Genomic DNA, 5776 nt, shown 5'->3' on the forward strand with positions numbered 1-5776 from the left:
GACCCTAGATTTTCCCCCCAGCATTCCATTGATTACCAACTTGGCCTACAGGAGCAACATACAGTTGCTGGTAATTCTGATAAGGACTCACCTGCAGTTGTTGATAATTTTGGTATGGGGAAAATTGGGTTTGCCCTTGGGATTGCTGGAAACCATAAGGCGGTTGGGCTCCAAACTGAGCCTAGGAGCCAAGCTGTGTTTGATAAGCAGGTTGAGATTGAGATCTAACCTGCATTTGAGGACCGGATTGGGTCTGGAGCCCAGACTGGGGCTGAAAACCGGGTGGAGCTTGAGAAGCAACAATCATTTGAGTGCTCGGTTGAGCAGACCCAGATGGATGTCCTTGAGAGAACTGAGGCTGAGCCACCTAGCTAGAAGGTTGACCTAGTTGAGATTGAGATTGACCCATTTGCCCAAAAGGTTGAGCTTGATGGGTATTGGGTTGTCCTTGCACAACTGAGGGTTGTCCTGATGGACCAGATGGCTGAGCAGACTGGACAGTTGGTTGGCCTGATTGGATTTGAGGCTGACCAACTTGTCCAGATGGTTGACCAGACTGGACAGTGGGTTGGCCTTACTGAACGTAAGGCTGACTGACTTGCCCAGAAGGGTAGCCTTGCTGGACACCAGGTTGGCCTTGTTGCATGTAAGGTTGTCCCGGATTACCAGAAGGTTGCCCGAAATAGGTAAAAGATGAACCACTAGAGGCCGAAGGTTGTCCCTAGAAGGGTTGTCCTTGTGGGCCTCCAGGTTGCCCTGGATAAGGCTATCTGTAATACTGTTGCCCATAGGAGGGCTACGTGTAAGATGGCTGACCTTGATAAGGTGGTCCTTGAAAATTGGCAGGGGGTACTTGGCCACCATGATAACCGGTGGTACCCCAAGCAACAGATAATGGGACCGTAACCTCAACCGCAGGCTTAGAGGGCAAAGGTCCAGGGTAATAAATATGAGCTCCTCGAGAACCGTAATAATGAAATGGATCTTGGGGGTTCGGATTTTGAAGAGTGTGTAAATATTGATCGTATGCCCCTTGTTGTGGAGGTAATGTTGTGGAGGTAAATCCTCTCTGCGGACAGAGACGATCCCTACTAGCCCAGACCGGGTCTAGCAACAATCAAACAATGCTATTACGCAAATTCCTAATTGCAAATAAAAGTATATGATGAGAACCTACTTGGATTCCAACGCTAATATTCGTAGAAGAGACGTCGCCCTCGTTCCTTTGCCTTGGCCGATCACGATCCCCACGATCTCCGTAATTGGACACCTGCACATGCAAAGAACAACACAAATACAAGCATAAAATCCAATAGATGCAACTATATATCAGTCAAAAAATATATCACTAAACATCAATCATAAGACAATGAGAGTGGAACCATAATGATAGTCATCTATTATTGATAAATAACAAAGAAGAATACAACCATTGTTCTGACGTCAAATCCTCCTTTGGCTGGGTAGTCAGCTACACAAGTCTTGCAAAGCTTGTTGGTATGGGAACAAGCCTCTCTCTCTTTGGTGACAAGAATCTCCTCACTAAGATTTGGCTTTATGGGTGCAAAGAAGGCCCTTGCAGCTTCAAACTCTTGAACTCCTGGTATTCTTTATCACTATATTAGAACTGGAACTACTAGCTTGCTCGAGGCATGGAAACAAGCTTTTATAGATAGAGAGGAAAGAGATAGGATCAACCACATTATTCATGGGATTGGGATTTATCACTTAGAAACTTCCATGAAAGGTGGCAAACCACTTCCCTTCTATGGAGATTCGAAGCCAAACCATCCTAGCTCAACATAGGTTCAGTTGGTGAATGGTTTAAGGAGAACCTTCGGAAGCTTGTTCGTTGAAAACTTTACTCAATTCGGTTGGCGCGAGTGCGACTCTTAGACAGAGCGCCAATAGCGCACCCTCTTTAGAGGATTTCCCCCATTGGCGCGGGCAGTAAACTGTGGACCCGCGCTAATGCAAAAAGAGTTGTTTTCATGGTTATTCTGCAGGAGATGTCTTCAGGGCATATGAAGCTCATACTTAGAGGAATATGATGCAAGTGGTTTCAGGTCATGTCACTTCTCACAGGTCCGGGAATGAGTCCTCCAGTGTGCGGGTGAGGGGTAACAAGGACGGTGACAAATGGTGACAAATTGTTGTGTAACACCCCTCCTGCTGGAATGGAACCAGAAGAAGGTGGGGCATTTAGTGTAGGATCAACAACTCTAGGTGTAGATGTCGATGGGCCACTATTCGCAGATCCGGACGAAGGTCCAGCAATAGTGGTCACAACTGAGGATGTAGTGATGGCACCAACAACAGGGGTTGAAGAAGCCACACAGACAGTTGGAATAGTCGGGACTGAGGTGACAGACACATTATGAATTTGAGGAATAAAAGACTCCGAGGTTGGAGTGATGGTATGAGACCACATGGAACTTGTAAGGGAGGTCCTAGAACCCATAACATCCCTCAAAGCCTTATAGCGTAAAGGTAGTGTGACACCGAGAGGGGTGACACGGAAGGGTGTAGTTTCTGTTGGGATAGGAATTTCACCGCTCATCACAACGGATTCTTCACTCGTGATGGGGGATGTGTCATCCATGTCAAAAGAAGACATTGGGACCGAAACACTAGGAGGAGTACCGGGAATATCTTCTTCAGAAGGCTCCCAAACAGGGTTCCAGTGAATATCGTAAGACTCGTCTTCTAGAGCACAAGAGTTAATCGGTTGGATACTTGGAATAACAGGGAGGGTATCACTAACAACCAGTATCTCAAGAGCAACAGAAGAGGGGGACCCTTGGTCACTTGGAATGGGAGATGGGATCAGTGATTCCGCCAGGATGATTTGATTTAAAAACCCTAAGAAAACTAACGAGAAAGAACCCTACTCAAGCTAACGCAAACAAGATCTAACAGGGTAAATGTGAACGTGGCCGAATAAATTTTAAGACACAGGAACAAAACTTGAACTTTTCATCTTTAAAGAGTCGAGAAAAGGACAAAAAGATGACTCTAGTCACCTTCGAATATTTAATGAGCCTGAAGTGACAAGCGCTCAGATGGACCTTTTCTTTTAGGGAGTCTTAAAAGGAACGAAAGTGACTACTCTGGAGAACTAGGCAAAATTTTTACCAGACAACCCATAAAACTGCATATACACCTTAGCAGTCATATGAAAACCAAGGAATTTCTGTACAGCAGTCAATCTTCCCGAATACTGTGTTCGGTGCGTTACAGTTTGCAAGGCAGCAGACACGACTTCCTAAGGATAAAGGATGATAACCTAGTGGGGTCTCCCAACATATACTCGATAGTACATGGGAGCACAATTCCGTACTAGACCACTATTGAGTCACAGAAGGAGGAATCACCCAACCTTGAGTGAAAACAAAAGTGACTAGGTTTAACGACGCCAGAGCACGTCTCTAGCCTAGACCTCTAAATAGTGTGTGTTATGTTCCAATGCGTTGTTAGGTTTATTCAGTTCATTTTAGAGTTGATCTTGAATTATGTTTCAGTTTTCAAGCCTTACCGTATGTATACAACAAATCCTAGGATGCAGCTAGAATGAATGAAATATCCTTTTTCTTCAATGAACATCTACCTATGGGAGGGTAGAGAGATTATTCCCAAACCAAGAAAACCAAGACAACAAAGGCAATCACTCAATGCATAGAGACATCAATTCCTAAAGTGCACGGATACTACTAATGAGAGATTTTATTATTCACTTTCCAATATGCAAACTCGAAATGCAAATTCACTTTCACTTTCGTACACTAAATGAATGCAATCCTTTTGATTTTGATGTCTTTAAATCTAGAAGAAACAAATATGCAACAAGCAAGTGTGGAAAAAACCAGTTGATCCAAACAATTGTGATCTATGTTCGGTAGTGAAAAGAAATCGAAAAAATTCTGAAGATTGGTTCAATAACTGTCACTAAACAATCAACCAAAAACGAGCAATGGGGAAGGCTCAATCAAACTAACAAAAAGCTACAAACGAATCTTGAGGAAACCAACAACCAATCCAACTGATTCAAGAAACTTGAAATAATGAACTAGGTCACACAGGAAAAAAAGCAAAATCCATTCAACGAAGCCAGCGAGAAAGTTCCTTAACCATAAACAGTGAAAAAACAAGCTACTAAGAAAGCGAGAAAAGCAAGGGACTAGCAAGACTGATGGACTCAGGAAGAAGAATTGAGCAAATCAATTCTACAACAATCAGCGCGGGTAATACACAAGCAACTAGCGCTGATAAAGAATTAACCGTAGCAACAGAGCGATGTCAGCGTAGAAGTACACGACTTTTCTGCGATGGTCGGATTTTCAGAACCGTCACGACTGTGAGATGTAACTACGTGATGCACAGGATATTACAAAAGGGTGAGCACAATGACAACACGACTGTTAATTTAAAACCACGATGGTGTTCAAAACAATGACAGGCGAACCAAAACTCCCAAATCAAAAGCAGTCAATCCTTCAATCAAATAGGGGTATTTCCCAGATCAACCCAGGAAACTCAAAAGACTAATAACTAATCCTCAAAATTCAAGAGAGACCAAATCAAAAATTAAAACAAGAGAAAACAAGGGAAGAACAAAGGCCAAACTCCCCAGTGGAGTCGCCAATTTGTGATGCAGGAAAGTGTTCCCTCTGCAGAAAGAGGCAACCCCTCTAGCCCTAGAGTGAGTCTAGTCACAAACAAGGATAGATCAACAATAACTTTTCTTAAACAGTCATAGTTGGAGGCCTACCTCAACCGGTGGTCGATGGAGTTCCATTGCGCTGCTCCAGCTTCCACTTCCTTAACGAGTGATCAACCTGAAACAATGCAAAGGAAATACAAAAAAGCACGTAACCGGAAAACAACAATGATCTATTTACTCACAAATTCAAGAAGTCATGAGCTATAAAGTAAATTACACACAAGACATAGGAAAACATCATTGATTGTATTAATAATGAAATAAGAGTAAGATTACAACCAAAGTCTTGACGCCACAAGCCTTCTCAGAGGGATCCAGCCAGCATGTTCCTCAAGCATTCACTCTTTGAAGATGAATCTCCCAACATACAAGATCTCTCTCACTCATAAGTTTTACACAAGATTAAGGCACTTCACAACCTTCCACAAGCTATTAACAATCCCACACTTGTCACACTCACACCAGTTATCTAGCAAACTCACAAACACTAACAGCACTGCTTAACTAGCCAACTATCAGAAACTAGCAATGCATATCAATAGTGAGAGTTTAAATAGGAGAAGGAGTCTACATGAAAGGTGGAAGAGTGAGATTATCTCCAAGGAAGGTAGCACAATTGATGGAACTGCCATGCCAGAGAAAGGAGGGCGATACAAACTATGCCAGAAACCAAGTCTGGAGCCATCCAGAAGGCCAATTGTTGGAACAAATTCACCCAACCTGGATCATCGTGGGGGCATAACTGAGCTTTAGCGCTGACATCGCTAGTGAGCAATGTATCTAGTTAGATCATCGCTAAAGATAACAAGTGACCTCATGCTGGAGCATGAAATCGGACCATCGCGGGAATCAGATGTACTTTCGTGCTGGAAGCGCATCTGGATTGTTCATGAGCACCCTTCAGCGTGTATATTTAGTCCACAGACGCAATGAGGTAGATAACTTAGGAAAATGGGTCATTTGGCAGCACAAGAGAGCATTTGTTCAATATGAGAATGTTTGACTTAGACACATGACACAGTAGAAGGACTAGAGTGAAGGCAGTGACAAATTATT

This window comes from Pinus tabuliformis, chromosome 1_2 (genome assembly GCF_031772625.1).
Source record: "Pinus tabuliformis cultivar Carrire ecotype Pingquan chromosome 1_2, CPIR1, whole genome shotgun sequence".
NCBI classification, from domain to species: Eukaryota; Viridiplantae; Streptophyta; class Pinopsida; order Pinales; family Pinaceae; genus Pinus; species Pinus tabuliformis.